General features: G+C 45.2%; 1 protein-coding gene and 1 pseudogene across 3 annotated transcripts in view; one reads left to right on the top strand and one right to left on the bottom strand.

The window, feature by feature from the left end:
- Positions 1-6,761: 6,761 nt before the first annotated feature.
- LOC150005789 (LETM1 domain-containing protein LETM2, mitochondrial pseudogene) lies at positions 6,762-9,750 on the bottom strand (annotated as a pseudogene).
- Positions 8,927-17,106, top strand: part of CAPN13 (calpain 13) — a 79,389-nt gene continuing 71,209 nt past the window's right edge. For all 3 annotated transcript variants that reach the window (XM_090280200.1, XM_090280201.1, XM_090280202.1), the window contains exon 1: positions 8,927-9,044. The gene's annotated coding sequence lies outside the window, so the exon portion shown is untranslated. The remainder of the gene's footprint in view (positions 9,045-17,106) is intronic.

The raw sequence follows: 17,106 nt of genomic DNA, 5'->3' as shown, positions 1-17,106 counted from the left end.
AGTTTTCATTGAACTACCCTCTTTTGAAACACAGGAGTATGGTGAAGAACTAAGTGACAGCAACGATGAAGATTTTGAAACTGAAGATGACTCAGTTTGTAAGGGATTTCATCAGCATGAGTTGAATGATTTGGCATGAGATTTGGGACTAACCAAAGAGGCTTCAGAACTCCTAGCATCAAAACTGCACAAGAAAAACTTTCTTGAAAAAGGAGCAAAGTTATCCTACTTTCAATCAAGAGAAAGTGCATTTCTGCAGTACTTTCGAAGTGATGGAAGCTTTGTGTATTGTCATAACATACATGGTTTAATGGAGGAATTAGGAATTCCAACCTAGAATGCAACTGAATGGCAACTGTTCATCGATAGCTCAAAGCAGAGCTTGAAGTGTGTCCTCCTCCACATGGCAATTGATTTGGTGCAGTCCCAGTTGGCCATCCAGTTTGTTTTTGTGAAGACTATGAAGACATAAAGAGAGTCATTGATCTGTTGCAATATCACAAGCACCATTGGATCATCTGTATTGACCTTAAAATGACCTGCTTCCTTCTTGGTCAGCAATGCAGATACACCAAGTATCCCTGTTTTCTGTGTATGTGGGACAGCAGAGCTCATGAAAAGCTTTGGGTGGAGTCAAATTGGCCTCCAAGATCTGACCTCAAACCTGGTGATCCAAACGTTCTACATGAGCCACTTATTGACAGAAAGAACATTATATTCCCACCTCTGGACATAAAACTGGGCCTCATGAAGCAATTTGTTAAAGCTTTGCCAGCTGAAGGAGATTGTTTCAGGTGTCTCATTTTGGAATTTCCGAGCCCATCATTTGAAAAGGTAAAATACCTTAATATGTATGTTTGGTAGCAGAACTTTACTACTTGTACACAATTTGACTTACAGTAACAATATATAGGCTTTATATGGATAAAATAACTCTAAATAAAGAGTATAGTCAGGTAATTTTTTCTTTGTTTTCCTTTGTATGTACATTTTGTATGATTTTTGGGACAAAGGGAGAGTATCCTGTACCTTAAAAAGTTGACGTGATAGAGGAAAACTGGGGTCATTTTTGGATTCAGATGCCAAAAGTTAGTCAAAAACAAGTGTCCGACCTAACTCAATGAAAACTGTGTTCCCCAGTGTTACCATGACCATTTTGGCATTGAGGAAACAGGCTGAGTCAAGTAACTTGTCCAGATTTCCACAGGGCACTTTGTTTGATTCGAAAACCTGAGAGATCGTAGTGCTTCCCCTGAAGGTAATGTTAGATTTGTCACCTATTGCTCTGAGTCTAAGAACGTGACTTGGACAGTTCATAATCCATCCAGAACATAGGCCATAGCACAGCAAACTCATGCCAGGTGAGCCTCCGGTCACCTCATACTTTTTGGCACTAACGAAAATCACCTCACTTTGTTGACTTTGCTGCTCCACCCACAGAGGAATGTAAAAACACATTAAATATGTTAGATGATCTGTTTACCTACGTGGCAGACACTCTGTATATCTGTTTGCTCTGACATAGTAGTCCCCTTTGTCATATTTTACAGGGACGTTTGGCTTAATCTCCTAAATCAACACTGGGTTTGGTTTCTTATAAGGAAGTACAGGATGGAGCTTATCAAAATGAACAGGGCTGGGGACAGTTTATGTTGGGGGCATCCTTGAGGATAGTGATGGGGAGGGATTCTCAAAGGGGCTTTAGGTACCCATGATGCTGTGTCTCTTAACCTGGGTGCTGGTAATAACTTGGGTTTCACTTCGTGAAAGTTCATCAAGCTGTCTGCTTGGGATGTGTTCTTTCTCGCCATTGTCATCCCTGCCTGGACCACCTCCACCACCCTCTTCTCTTGGTGGGCTCCCCTGCATCCGTCACTCCTCAGCAGGGCCTCCTGTGAGTCCTCCATCCTAACCTCCTGTGTTAGGTTCTCAAAGACCTATAAATCTGCTCCACAGCACTGACTCCAAGTGAAATCATCCATTCCTCTTGTGGTCATTGGTTTCATGTGTGTCTGTCACTAGACTCTAAGCAACCAGGGTTTCCGGTGTCCACTGGGTCTGCTGCTGTGTCTTCTGGGCTTCGCACAGATGGCCACTGTGAAATAGTTGGCAAAGGACTTGTGGAGGGGAGGGAAGAGAAGCAGATGGAGAGACAAAATAGAAAGGGAAAGGGAAGAAGGGAGGAAGGCGGGAAAGATATGTCTCCCAGGATCTGGTATTTTGAGGCATGGTTAGAGGTTGGCGAGTGGGGAGCACTTATGAGTGCACTAAATGAATGAGTACAGAGTCTCCTGAGAAGGAATCTTTCCTACGGGAGGTAGACTCACTGTGGGCAAGGACTATAGCCTAGTTTCATAGGGGAGGGCAGGGACCCTGAGCCCAGGCTATCTCAGATTTTCTTCTGGTTCAGAGGAAGTTGCTGTGGGTTGGAAGAAATTTCTTCTACCCTCAAGGTTCTTTTGATTGGTCTAATAATCAAATAAACATGAGACAGATTAACAAGAGAAAATAACTAGAGTTAATATATACAAATGTATGGGAACCCTGCATACATGAGAGAGTCAGAGACCCCATATGCAGAAGAGGTTCAGAGATAGAAAGAGGTTCAGAGAAAGAAAGAGTACATGAGTGTATAAGACATTCTGATCTAGGGAGGAGGTAAGGTGCCTTGAGAGCTTCAAAGAGTTCTTTCTCGTGATAAGAAGAGCAGATGTTTAGTAGGTAAGTTAAAAGAGGTTATCTCTGATAATATCTTATTATGGTTAAGACCCATAATTCAAGTCCTTCTTTGTAGTTAAGGGACAGCTGAAGTTTCTCTTGAGCTCTGACTCAAGCTGCATTTAGCTCAAAACAATCCACACACCACAGAGGCATATCTTGGGGTGACTCGTTCTGAACCCCCACATTGCAAAAAAGCTATTTCTCTGCTTCTGTAGGACACTGAGAGCATGAGGTGTGAGCCACTCATGGCAGGTGGCAGCCTTGGGGACAGCTATGATGCTGGCAGAAGAACATGGGGTGGCCACAGCACAGTGGTGATAACAGTGTTTTCTGCATCCAGTGAACACCTGCCGTGCGGCCCTGGTGGCCCATGCTTGCGTGGCCACAGTAAGTTCTGCACCTTTGGTGGTGAATGTGGAGGCCACAGTTGGCCTTGTGACACAGAGGCCATTTTAGGCAGTGAAGGCAATAGAGCCTAACTGGAAGAAGAAGTGAGTCCTCACACCTCAGAGCAGATGCGAACCACCCAGGGTGGGAAGGGTCTGGGGGCATGACACACTTCCTTCAGACCTGGAGGATGTCCAGCTAGAAAATGCCAGCTGGAGGTTACGTGGTTTATAGCCCAGGCTGGATTTCCCTGGAACACACAAACCACTGAGAGGTAGCTTCTAAGCAGCACATATGAATGAAGAGAGAAAACATCTGAGAGCCATTGGAGCCCCCAAAGCAGTCCATTGGGTTTATGAACAGGTCTTCCTTCCAGAGTCCCTCACCTAAGCCGTGCTTACAGCGTAACTATCACCCAAAGCCACGTGTCTCTTGCCTCCAAGAACACTCCTTTGAGAGAGATTTTCCTTTTTTAATTCAGCATTTCCGAAGATTGCTTAGGAGCAATAGCTCCTGCTCTAAGGGGAAGCTATTTTTTGTGAAATGAGAGAAGACAAAACCATCATCAGTAAGCAGGAAAACTCCCAGTTGTTCTTCCTTCGGCACTGTCTCCAGATACACCTATGTGGGTAGAGCACTTACACAGCCTTTTCTCTGAAACCAAGGCTTTCAAATGTTTATTCATTTGTTTTAATTGCCAGTCTGAAGCCTCATTTTATTCTCCAAGAAGTTTTTTTCTTTATATCTATTCCATCTCATAAGGCACTATTCCTACTGATGGATCACTCTGAAAAAGTTGGTCAAGTGCTCTTACAATGGTTTTTGGAGTTTTCAAGTTCTTACTCGAGAGTTATCTAAGGCACTGAAGGGTCCAATTATGAACACCATAAATGGAACCAAACAGAAGAAATCATCACAAGTCCTCAATAGCTTGTTCGGGCAATAGCTAAGACTATATTATAACTATAGAAGGTCATATTTATTTCTATTTATTTATTTTATTTCATTTCATCATTGTTGTTGTATTACAGTGGTCCTAATTTTTCCCCCGTTACTCTGCCCTGTACCACCAACCCCCTGCTCCCACAGTTAATCCCTACCCTGTTGCCCACATCCATGGGTCCTTTATATTTGTTCCTTGACTAGACCCTTCCCTTTCTTTCCCCTTATCTCCCTCACCCCTCCCCTCTAGTTGTTGTCACTCTGTTCCTTGTTTCCATGCCTCTGGTTCATTTGTTTGTTTAGTTCATTGGGTTCCTCTTGTTATAGAGCAGAATTCCCCTAAATTCTCCATAGCTTGTGGTTGGAGGATGAAGGAAGGTGGGGGGGTGGGCAGCTTTCAAGATGCCTTTGCATATCTATGGCTGGTAGCTAGTGTCTTAGTTATGCAAATGGCTTTGGTTCTTCTAAGGCCCCAAGGAGATGGGAGGGGTTTTGACCATAGAATGGTGAGGAAAGAGCATACAGGGCCTGCACAGATTTCTGTGAATGATCAGAACTGGTTACCCTGCCCACTGCGTCACAGGCCACAGTCAGGGATTTAAAAATAAGGCAGCTGCCATTTTGGAGAGTAGAGGGAGAACCACGTGGTTTGCAAGAAGATAGAAGAAGAGATCCATGCAGCTTTGAAAGAGCAGAGAGAATTATGCATGATCCAGTGCAACATGGCACATATTTTCCTGGACTGTTATACAGAGGCTGATGACATCGTGCCCCAGATCCTGAAGGAGACAGCTGACAGGTAAGGGATGGGGAACTTCTGGGCCTGTTTTTGGCCTCTAGCATTTTGGGGAGCAAGGGAAGTGCTGGGTCCCGTGAGAGAAAAGGACTCTGAGCTGCAGTGCTCACTGCCTTCCCCAGGTTGGAATATTGTAAATAAAGACCTGTTTTCCTCAACACTAGTTGTTGGGTTTTACACTAAGACGCCACGTGAAAGAACCCCCTTTTGCTCTGTAACACTCTTACAGGTGAGATCATATGATATTTGTCTTTTGCCACTTGACTTATTTCACTTAGTATAATACTCTCAAGTTCCATCCATGCTTCTTTCTTTCTGCTGTGTAGTACTCCATGTGCAAATGTACCACAGTATTTTGATCCACTCATCTACAGATGGGCACTTAGGCTGTTTTCAGCACTTGGCTATTATAAGTAACACTGCTATGAACATAGGGGTGCATAGGTTCTTTTGCATTTGTGTTTCAGGATTCTTAGTGTATAATCCCAGCAATGGAATCACTGAATCAAAAGGCAGTCCATTTTTAGTTTTTCAAGGAAATTCTGTACTATTTTCCATAGTGGCTGCACCAGTCTGCATTCCCACCAACAGTGCACTAGGGCTCCCTTTTCTCCACATCCTCACCAGCACTTGTTGTTTGTTGATTTGTTGATGATGGCCATTCTGACCAGTGTGAAGAGGTATCTCATTGTGGTTTTTACTGTATTTGCATCTCTCTGATGGCTATAGTGATGTTGAGCATTCTTTCATATGCCTATGGGCCCTCTGTATGACCTCCTTGGAGAAGTGTCTGTTCAGGTCCTTTGCCCATTTTTTAAATTGGATTGTTTATCTTCCTGTTGTTGAGTCATATGAGTTCTTTATATATTTTGGAAATCAGTCCCCTGTCTGTGATGTCATTGGCAAATATGTTTTCCCATATGGTTGGTTTCCTTTTCATTTTTATGATGTTTTCTTTAGCCATGCAGAAGCTTTTTAATTTGATATAGTCCTGTTTGTTTATTCTTTCATTTATTTCCCTTGCCCTAGAGGATATGTCGGGAAAATATTGCTGTGTGGGATATTTGAAATTTTACTGCCTATGTTTTTCTCTAGGACCTTTATGGTGTCACAGCTTATGTTTAGGTCTTTTATCCATTTTGAATTTATTCTGGTGTATGGTGTAAGTTGGTGGTCTAATTTCACTTTTTTTTTGCATGCACCATTCCAGTTCTCCCAACACCATTTGTTGAAGAGGCTCTTTTTACTCCATTTTATGCTTCTACCCTGTTTGTTAAATATTAATTGACCACAGAGACTTGAGTTTATTTCTGGGTTCTCTACGCTGTTCTATCGATTTATGTTCTGTTCTTATGACAGTGCCAGACTGACTTGATTACAGGGGCCTTGTAATATATTTTGATATCAGGTATTGTGATCCCTCCTACTTTGTTCTTCTTTCTCAAGATTGCTGAGGCTAATCAGGTTCATTTTTAGTTCCATATAAATTTTTGAAATATTTGTTCTAAATCTGTGAAATATGAAGTTTTGGAGTTTTCAAGTTCTTACTTGAGAGTTATCTAAGGCACCAAGCTGATTCCATAATGCAAAAACTTTCCTCCCTTCAAGGACATGGGCACAAATACGAAGCTGTTAAAGACAACACGGGGCAGGGGGGCTTTACACAAAGTTTAGAGTGCGATGACGTAATGGTACAGAGGAAATGGGCTTTGCAATTATATTTTTCTAAATGGCCTGAACTTGGTCTCACTGCTGACATCATCTGGAATGCTTACAAGGCCTCAAAGGACTGCCTCAAGGACTGAGTGGCTGGTCCTCTACTCACACTAGGCACAGTCTTAGCTGGGAGGTCCTTTATGAATGCCACTGCACAGGGCAGGAAGCTGGAGAGAGTGAGCTCATCCTCCAGTGGTCCTTATGCTCCTTTGGACCTAGGCTTGCTGTTCTGGGTTGTCCCTCGTTATTCAGACTGGAGCATAGCTTCTTTAGTAGAAGTGACACAGGCCTTTTAAGTAATGAAATAGGAGTTGATGGTGTCATAGGTGAAGTTGTAACCGGTGGCAGTTGCATAAATTTTTCATCCTTACCTCCCTTCAGTTGAAGTGCCAAGTCCACCATATTCTTTTTGGATTCAGGAGAAGTAGGTGATTGCATAGCAATATCCATCTTTGGAGCCTCATCACTTAGTGGGATCTCAATTGGCTGTGGCTTCACATCTATCAGGTAGAAGGTTCAGGACAGGAGCAAACGAGAAGGGGCAGAGGACATTTTCCTTCAGGTGGAGGTCCTGCTACTCTCTGAGCTATTGTCTCAGTTGTTCCTCATGAGACCCAGTGATCCCATCCCTTGGGCCCTACAGGTGGCTGGTAGTTCTGACACACACAAAACACTTACCCCTCCTTTGACAACTATTTCATACCTGTTCTATGTAGACTACAGTTTCATTAGGAGCTGAAAGCGGGGCAAATGGTTGGTTTCAAAAGACTGAAGTTCTAGCAGTTTGCAAAGGGCAACCAGCTGAGGTTGATCTAAATGCTCCAGGACTGGCTGATCCTCAAATAGTCTGGAAAGTGAACTATTTCCCCTGTGCTGGGCTTGTGGCCTGTCTGGACTTGCTTGACATAGGATGAGAACTGTATAGAGATGTCTCCCAGCTTGGCCCTTTTCCTGCTTGCCATTTCTGTAATTGTTTCTTGAAGAAATTTTGCTAGTTCCAATTTTGCAACCAATTTCTTTTTCTGTTTGTTTGTTTGCTTGTTTGTTTTTGATTCACTTTCAAAAGTTGATGGCAACGTTTCTGGGAAGAGTCTCAGAAACACTGGTAACAAGAAATCCAGGGAGGGTACAATGATGAACACCGTAAATGGAACCAAACAGAAGAAACCAACACAAGTCCTCAGTAGCTTGTTCGGGCAATAGCTAAGACTGCATTGTAACTGTAGAAGGTGATTTGTATTTGTCTCAACTTGTCAACATAGGGAGCCTCCCAATAGTGCAGTATGCCTGATAGTCACCATGGTAACCATCTCAAATGTTTATTAGTAAAATCATTTTGAGCACACGCCACAAATATACGAGTATGTGTATTTATTCATTAATTAAATTTATACAATAGTGTGTTTATTGCTTACTGTATTTATAGTTAAACTCCTATCATAGTGTGTCCCCTGGGATGTAAGCATCCCGGTAAATAAATATGAGGGAGATGAGGCTAGGATCATAATCCTCATTTTACAGATTAGTAAACTAAGCTTCAGAGGGGAGAGGGGCATGCTCAAGTCAGCCAAAAATTGTAGGACTGAGAAGAAAACCCAGTTTCAGTCCTTGAATGACCCTTCCTCACCCATGGTCCTGCCTCCCCGGGGCATGGGCTGAGCTACACTTCTCAAGGGCTCTGATTCTTCCTTCCATGTTCCAAAAACCATCTCTTCCCACCCATCACAGTTTGGGGCTGGGTCCAGTCTGGGTGATTTGCACATTCCTCTAGCTTACCTAATTTATCATTCTCTCTTATAACATAGGGTGAGCCTTGCTATTTAGAAATCAGGAAGCATCTGCTCTCCATGCCTCATTGCTTTCTCCCTGATCCGTTAAGTAGGGATGATGCCAAGACCTTCCCAGTCTCACCACACCCAGGGGTGAATGTATTCTGCAGTTATTTGTAAAAAGATGCTCTCTCTCTAGCAGAAAAACCAGGTGATGGGATTTACTCTAAGCGGCCCCTCTTGATGGGCAACACATGACAACAGCACTGCCATGTATGAGAATGAGGCATGGAGGGAGGTTACTCTTCCAAGTGGAAATTCCCTAAAGTAAAATAAAGAAACTGAATATCTAGAAACAATGAGAAACTCAAAACCCAGGCTTCCATGAAATCAGAAGCTGGGGGCTCCAGGAAGTGTGATGGGATGAAGGGGAGATTGCTTTGGGGTGGAGTAATGGAAAATCTTTCAGTTATATCCATATCCTCTCCAGAAAGCACCCAAATGTTTGCTGAATACTGTTTAACTAAGGTGGGGCACACCTGGTGTGCCATATAAGGAAGAGCCTGAGAGGAAGAAGCAAACTTCTCTAAAGAGACTGCCACTCTCCAGCCCACTGGCTGCAGCTGAGCACGTGGGACCTGCCCAGTCTGATTCCGATCCCTGCGGGAACACTGCTGACACCAAATGCTCAGATGCACCTGCCTAGGAAACAGGTAAGGTGTGAGTGGCGATCTCCCAGAGCTTTGGACCAAGAGAGTGCTCTGAACTTGAGTGAATGTGAATTTTCCTAGGAAGTGTCTTAAAAATAGATTCCTAGTCTTCACCCCCAGAAATATGTATTCAGTCATTCTGAAAACGGGGTATTTGTGATGCAGTGTCCAAGGATAAGCTTTAAGAAAACCCAGGGCAAAGGATGAGTTGGTGCTCTAAGAGAAGATAGTCTAAACTTTGCACATTTCATACAGTGAGTCTTTCTTAATCTTTTGTTACCGAGTAAAATGGGATTCTTTCACGTGGTCCCTTGGTGTAAAATCCAATAATTACTGTTGAGGAAAACAGGTCTTTATTTACAATATTCCAACATGAGGAAGGCGGTGAACACTTCAGCTCAGAGCCCTGTTCTCCAACAGGACCCAGCACTTCCCTTGCTCCCCAAAAGGCTAGAAGCCAAAACCATGCCCAGAAGTTCCCCACTCCTTGTCTGTCAGCTGTCTCCTTCAGGATCTGGGGCACGATGTTCTCAGCCTCCATATAACAGGCCAGGAAAACATGCACCCTGTCACACTGGATCCTGGTGAAGTCCAGAAAAGTTCAGAAAGTCCAAGTTTGCAAAGCGGAGTTCTCGGCAGCTTGGAGTTCGCTGAAGTCGGCACGATGAGAGCAGCAGCAGGCCGGCCTTCTTACTGGCCCAGGCCGCATGGCCCCACTTTCCTTCCTTCAGACTGCATGGCTCTGCACCCTTTCAGAACCACATGGTTCTCCCTGCTTAATGGCTGCCACCTTATTTTTAAATCTCTAACCGTGGCCTGTGACACAGTGGAGGTGGTAACCAGTTCTGGCTGTTAGCAGAACCTTGTGCAGGCCCCTTGTAAGCTCTTTGTCACCATTCTATGGCCAAAACCCCTCCCATCTCCTTAGTGCCTTGGAAGGACCTTAGCTATAAACATAACTAAGACACTAGCTATCCGCCATAGATACGCAAAGGCATCTCTTAGGGAAAATGGCTGTGCTCCACTGAGTCTCATCCCCCAAATTTTGGGGCTCCCTGTTTCCATCCTGTAACACTTTGAGTCACCTTTGCTTTGTGCTCGAAGTTGCAACCTTGATCCCACATTGACCATAACGGATACCCTGACGGCAGGTATTGTGTCATCTCTGTCCCCCAAAGCATAGTTTCTGACACATAGTATTTAATAAGTATTTGCTGAAGGGAGGAATGGAGCCCAGGCCTTGCCTTTTGTTTTCTAATGACCTAGGTTAATAATTACACCAACAAAGTTGGAAAATCTGGGTTAGTCATAGACTCATCACCACCACTTCAGAAGTTGATGGTTCCTATGGCCCTCCAGCTGCCTCAGAGTCAATGCATATACCTCGGTGGCTGCTAACGTTGCATCATCTGGGACATGTGATTTCATTCTCAGGGAGACAGAGCCCCAGCTGCTTTGCTTAAAGCCAAGCTAACCACATTAGAATAAGTGCAGGTCTTTTTCCTCTGTAGTTACAGTTGGGCCATGACCTGCCAACCGCCCTCTTTGCCCTGGAACACAAACAGAACCTTGCTGATCTCTAGGTGGCATTAACTGAATCTCCTGAATTGTCTTACCTGTACACTGCTGAACCCAAACTTTGTTTTTGTGGGCCATAGCTACAAGAGGAATCAATTATTAGCACACTGGTTGCTGACAATATAGTAATCCACCAATTATGTAATGGGGAAGAGTTATGTGTAATGGAAGTTCTTTATGCCCAATTTGCAGATGAAAAAAGTGAGGTACCTGGTGAGTGACTTGCTGCTGAGTACATACCAGATGCAGATGACAGAGCTGGAGTTATGCTGTCTTGTCCCCTGGTTAGTTGGTTGTATTCAGTGAATGACTTTCTTGAAAGAATGCTTAGAAGACGGGGTGCTATCAAGAAATTACAAATTAACGGCTCACCTACTAGCACCAAGGGCTTATTCTGCTAATGCAGTCCTTGCTCCTGCCCTGTGTGCTCTATGACAGTACCATTTGGGCATGTAACTTAATCTCTCTGGGTCCCGGTTTCCTTATCGCTAAAATGTGGTAACAACAGCATCTGTCTCAGGCAATTATCGAAACGATCAAATGAGATAATATAGGCAAAATACTAGGCAGCACCTGGCACATGGTTCATGTTCCAAACATTTTAGTTACTACTGTTGATATTATTATTAAGAAAGGGTGCAGGAAATATGTGCCTTCTGGAAACAAGTATAAGCAGTTGCCTGGAGCATGTAGTCTAGTCTCATGGTTTCATGTGCCCATGTCCCTGCAAACCAGTTGTTTTAGGGTAGGTGTCAATCACAACAAATAAGTCAGGTACTTGTTACAGGTAACAGACATTCCATTCCTTAATTAGGTAACTTGCCCCCTTCTTATCCTCACAGTTCTTTAGTCATCTTAAGTGTCTGTACTATAACAAGAGCAGGAACATCTCATTTATCTTTCTTTACCCTTTGCAGCACCATTTTTGTAGTTGAGATATAAATATTTGAGGGGAGGGAAGTATCTTAAGGGTATAAAAAACAATTTGGCTACTGTAGAAAATGGCCAGATCCACCTTAAGAAAGATGTGAACACCCTTCTTATGGGGGTGGAGGGGATGTTCATGTTTGGACTTTTTATAAAGTGTATAATAAAATAATAAAACATAAAAAAAAGAAAAGATCAAATGAGATAATATAGGCTAAATGCTAGGCAGCACCTGGCACATGGTTAATGTTCCAAACATTTTAGTTACTACTGTTGATATTACTTGAGTCTAGGTTCTCTACAAAGCAAAGCTTGAGGCAAAGCTTAAGTGCTAAGGCCTCACTGGGAGGTGCAATATTAGGGCAGTGAGGGCGAGGGAAATGAAAAAGGAGGAGAATGGGAAGAACTACAAAGAGATGTGTCACCTTCGCATAAAGACGCAGCTGGCCACTTGGCCAAAGCAGGACATCTGTGGACTAGCTGTGCAGCAACACAGGCACGTGGGATAGTCCACCGAGAGAGGCTGGGAGGAAATTTATGTGCTGGTTCTATTTTGTCTCCTGTCTTCCATTGCTCACATTTGCCCCATTGGGAGTGAATGCTCTTGAACTTCTGGTTTGTGTCATATGGCCCCTTTGGCAGCCACTGGGAAGTCCATATTCTATTCCTTGAACTTGATATTTCATCTGAGTCCAGAAATGGTCTGAGGACAAAAAAGGCACTAGGAGTCCCAGAGACAAATGACACAAAGAGAACCTGAGACAGCATGTAAGATTTGTCCAAAACAGATCAAATTATCTTTATAAATATTTGCTGGGCCTGTGCAAGGCACTAGTGTTCCCGGATCTTAGGGAGTCACCTCTTTTTCCCATGAGACCAACATGAAGGGGTCCTCAGGTGGAATGTCCATCCCATCTCTCCTCAATGTTTGGAAGAGGTCAGATTGCATGCAGCCTTTACTCTCTGAAACCTTCATAAGGCAGAGCATGCCACTGAATGACAGGACTCTATCTTTTGCACAACTGTTTCCTAAAGCATGGTATATGGAACACTATCTCTGGAAGCCTTTTTGGGATCTCTTTGATATAAGGGTTCGATGCTCAAGCACTTAGGTGACTGTTGCCTCCTACTCTCCCCTCCTTAGAGAGTCATGATTCAGATTTGCATATGAAGGTTCTGTGAAGAACAAAACAAAGAAACTTGTTGAACACCTGTTGGAAGCACCGCATCTGACCCTGGCAGCCCTGGGTTGGTCCTCTCTTCTGTCTGGATCCGCTGAATTCTCAGGGGACTCTTCTCTACCATGTACTATGTTTTGCTTTGCACAAATCTTTTTGAGTAAGAAATTCTGCAATATAATGTGAGGCCATGCATGCTCACCAATCTGCAAAACTGGCTCTCCCAATAAACAACCAGAAAGCTTGATCAAATGTTATTTCCTCTATTTAATACTTAAGACAGTTGAATGAAGTGATCACAAAGGGGCCTTCCAGCCCCTTGTAATCTGTGATACTCATATTGAAAGGCAGCTGAAGGTCATCTCTTCCAGCATCTGCATTGCCTCAGAGATGATCTACTTAGCTAATAAGCACAGGCACATTTTTTTTTTGAAAGATTTTATTTATTTATTTTTAGAGCGAGGGGAAGGGAGGGAGAAAGAGAGGGAGAAAAACATCGATGTGCAAGAGATACATTGATAGGCTCTTTCTCGCACACCCCCAACAGGGGACCTGGCCCACAACCCAACCTGGCCCTGACTGGGAATCAAACTGGTGACCTTCTGGTTCACAGGCTGGTGCTCAGCCAACTGAGCCACACCAGCCAGGGCACACATGCACATTTTTAAGAGATGGTGTAGGAGTGTGGAAGAGGTTTGCCCACTGCCACACCCTCTGGTAGATCTGTATTGAATGAGAGAAGTATCTTGTAAGGTGATGGGCTGCCTCCGAGTCCTTGGGCTGGAAGAGATCAGGCCCTGGGTTAACATTCTTGCTCTGTTACATCAGCCACAAGGGATCTTTAAAACTGAGAGTGGCCAGGACCACTGTTTGGTTTCTTTCTGAGAGGATGGTCCCTTGGGCAGTACTCTGACCTCTGTTCACTGGCTGGGTCAGCCCTTCTGTGCTCACCTCCCTGCAGAAAATCAAGGCTGACCAGGACCTTCCGTGCAGCTCAGAGAACGAGCAGCCCCCATCACAGCCTGTGGGCAGAGGCCCTGAGGGGCAAGTCTCCCTCAGAACCGACCACACACCTTCCTTCAGGAGATGTAACCAGTGACCCACATCTGGATCCAATGAGCACTCACGTACCTGAGGTAGGAGTGGTCATAGGAACATGTTCCTCGTTCTCAACCAAACATTGTCTTCTTCCCACTCTAATCCTTATCCAGAAGCCGCTGCCAACCAGCTGAGCTACACCATTCAGCACCATCTTGAAATTTCCAGCTTCCTTTCTGAAACTAGAGTTAAGAAACTTGCAAGCGGCATTGGCCGAGGAGAGATTCAGAGCAGAGGCATTCAGGATGGCTGGCTCCTGGGCCACCTCAGACATTTTCCTTCATCTCGGGGGCCGTCCTGATCCCCCATCACTGTCTCCTTCTGACACCATTCCCAAACTGCACACCGTCGTCTCCCTTCACCAGGTCACTCTATGCAGACGGACAAGGCTGCCCCAGGCAGCAGAAGGGAGGCAGAGGTTCTCTGCAGCAGCGTCCCTGCTGTTCCAGGCGGAGGCTCTGCAGGTGCACTTGTCCCCCACCTCATCCCGCCTGTCCTTCCCGCCACCTCCCCAAAGGCCCTCTCACAACCAGGCTCCCAGACTGGTTCTGCTGCTCCCTCTACTTTCTCTCCTCTTACCCTAGCCTGCACCTTCAGATGCTCTGGCCTCCTTGGAGACTTTAGGAGTGGGGGTGGGAAAGAAGGAAGGAAGGAGCACAAGAACCCTCAGAGGCTTAGAAGCCTCCTCCTGCTTCTCTCCACTTCACTCATCCCCCAACCACCCACGTGCATACACGGTCACACACATACTCATACACACTCACATACATTGTGCTCACACTCGCATGCTTGCACATGTGTGTACCTGCTTGCATGCATACGCACACGCTTATATACACACATGCACACTCACACACACTTGTGTTCTAAGTTTATCCTCTTTTGTGATGCTCTTTGACATACGTAATTCAGAAAGGTCTTGTTTTCAAAAGACTTTCCCCTCCCGCTGGCCCATGCCCTGTCCCTGACCCAGCCCCACAAGTGTGATCTCATTTGCTTTCCAAAATATCTCAGCAAGTAAGTTGGCCTGGGCCTCCTTGGGGCACGTCATCGTTGTATATCCCTAGTTGGTCAGAAAAGGGAGTGTGTCCCTTAACCAAAGTGCTTGGCTGCTGGCGCTGCCCTGGCTCTTCCCCACCCTGCCACCCCCCACCCCCACCGCAGTGGGGAGGGGCCGCTGGCAGAGCCAGGCCCAGGCTCAGTGCAGGGCTCTGCCCACTTGCCTCTGCAGCCCCCAAAGGCCAGAGGTCCAACTGCTGGTGTCCCTGTGCGTTTCTCTCCCTGTACTGCGGCCAGAGACAGTGCCTTCCCTCTCACCCCTATTGTAGCTGGAGGGAATAGCAGAGGGCCCCAGGAGGGGTCCCAACCTTTGCACCTTTTCCAGAGGTACCTTGAGTGCCCACACCTGAGAGGTCAGAAAGCTCGGTGATATTTGGACACAATTTCAGCACCATAGATGCTGGACTTGCACAAAAATGCCTTTCATTAGTGATTCTGTCCTTCCTACATCTCGACTCTCTCATTCCTCCCTTTCTTCCTGAAGCTCTCCATCGCCACCAACTCTTTCTGTCTTTCAGTCTCTCCTGCCCGTCTCTGCCTGGGTGTCTCTGTCTGTGTCTCTGTCTCATCCATTTCCTCCATTTCTCTTTGTCTCACTTCATTGAAAGCCTAAAAAGATAGGCCAAGAGGACATCCTTTAAGAATAAATTATCTAAATGTGATATCGATTTCCAAAAAAAACTTTTTTAAAAGGCCTTATCTCAATGCCCACAGTGCCTGCCTAAGCCCTCTCTGATTCATGCCTCTGGGGAGGGAGCAGTCTGGAGCCTGGGGCTACCCAGGGAGTATGGGTGGGAAACGCCATGTCTTAGACCCAGATCATAATTTGCCACATGACAGGTCCCAACTTCCTAAATCCCACTAACTTGCTTAAGAGGGAAACTTGAATCAGCTAAGTGGGAAGTACATCCTTTCTTTATGGATAGGGAAAAAACACCCATTCCCGGAAATCCAATATCACTTTTAATATTACACGGTATTTCTCAGACACATATAGTTATAGAGCCCAGAAAGAAGTCCTTGCCTTGTCCTCAGAATACATAGACCGTGCACTCAAAAACTTTCTAGGCCTCTCTTTATAAGTGAATAACACATATCAAAGAACCCTGGGACAGAAGAGGAGGACTTTCATGCAAAGACAAGTTTCATTTTTTTGTGTTTGTACAGGATGAATCCAAATTTAATTGAAAGGAATAATATATTCATTGGGTTCCTACTTCATTGTCTTCCCAACAATATCATTTAGGGTACATAAGAACCCACATTCTCAGTTCTACAAGCACAGAACATTATAGCTGAAGAGCACTTACAAGAGGATGTCCAACCTTCTTGGTGTTCCAAGTGGGGAAACTGAGACTAGCATTGAGCAGCAGCTTGCTCATTCATGGCTCACAAGGGTAGTGTAGCAGCACAGACTCATTTCTGCAGGGCAAAACTGCTCTTTTTTTTACTCCACAGGGTCCCCTGGGAGGGACCCCTTAGCGGAGCTCTGAGGCCCTGGTGCCCAGAGAGGCAGGGTTCACATAGTGACACCGCCAAGGAGAGAGGAGGGTGGGGTTGTCCTGTCTATGGGCCGCAGAAAGTCACCTTTGCTTTCTGTCTCCCTCGGGCCAGGCTGCTTGTTTCCCTGGCAGGGAGCCCCACTGCTGAACCCAGAGTCACCGGCAGGAGGTGGACAGCTCTCACCTGAGCACTCACTTCTCTGGCACCTGTTTCAGATCTGAGAAGCTTTGTAAATCTGAAGCCATGTGAGAGCCTTCTTGCCTTTCTCCCTCTCCCACATCACATGCTAGATTAGAGATGACCTCAGACTCCTCTCAACAGGAAGTCAGAGGTCCCTGGGCGGGGACAGCACCATGCTTCGTTTGCAGGCCAGATCACCACTCTTGAAGCTGGGGGCTGGACAGCAGTCTATTCTGGGCACTGTCTGTGATCTCAAGCCTCAGTTTCCCCTTCTGTAAAGTGAGCCCTGTATAGTCTTCCTCTGAGACCTACCTTTCTAGGGCCACAAACCTCACTGGTGACTTTCAAGTCACCAAGGCACAGAAACTTGCTGAGATGATTCTGAAGTTGGGGGGCGGGGGTGTGACCTGGCGAAAGCGCTGGTCTAGGCATTAAGTTCTATTTTAAAACCTAAAATTTACATACATTCTCACCCTTCCACTGCCTTGAGAAGTAGTCCTGTGCTCTTTCCATTTGCACAGGTGGAACATTGTCTTTGTCTC

Source organism: Furipterus horrens, unplaced genomic scaffold (genome assembly GCF_987537825.1).
Source record: "Furipterus horrens unplaced genomic scaffold, mFurHor1.1.pri manual_scaffold_6, whole genome shotgun sequence".
Lineage (NCBI taxonomy): Eukaryota > Metazoa > Chordata > Mammalia > Chiroptera > Furipteridae > Furipterus > Furipterus horrens.
Note: the sequence above shows the minus strand (reverse complement) of the source record. Positions and strands in the feature narration are given on the sequence as shown.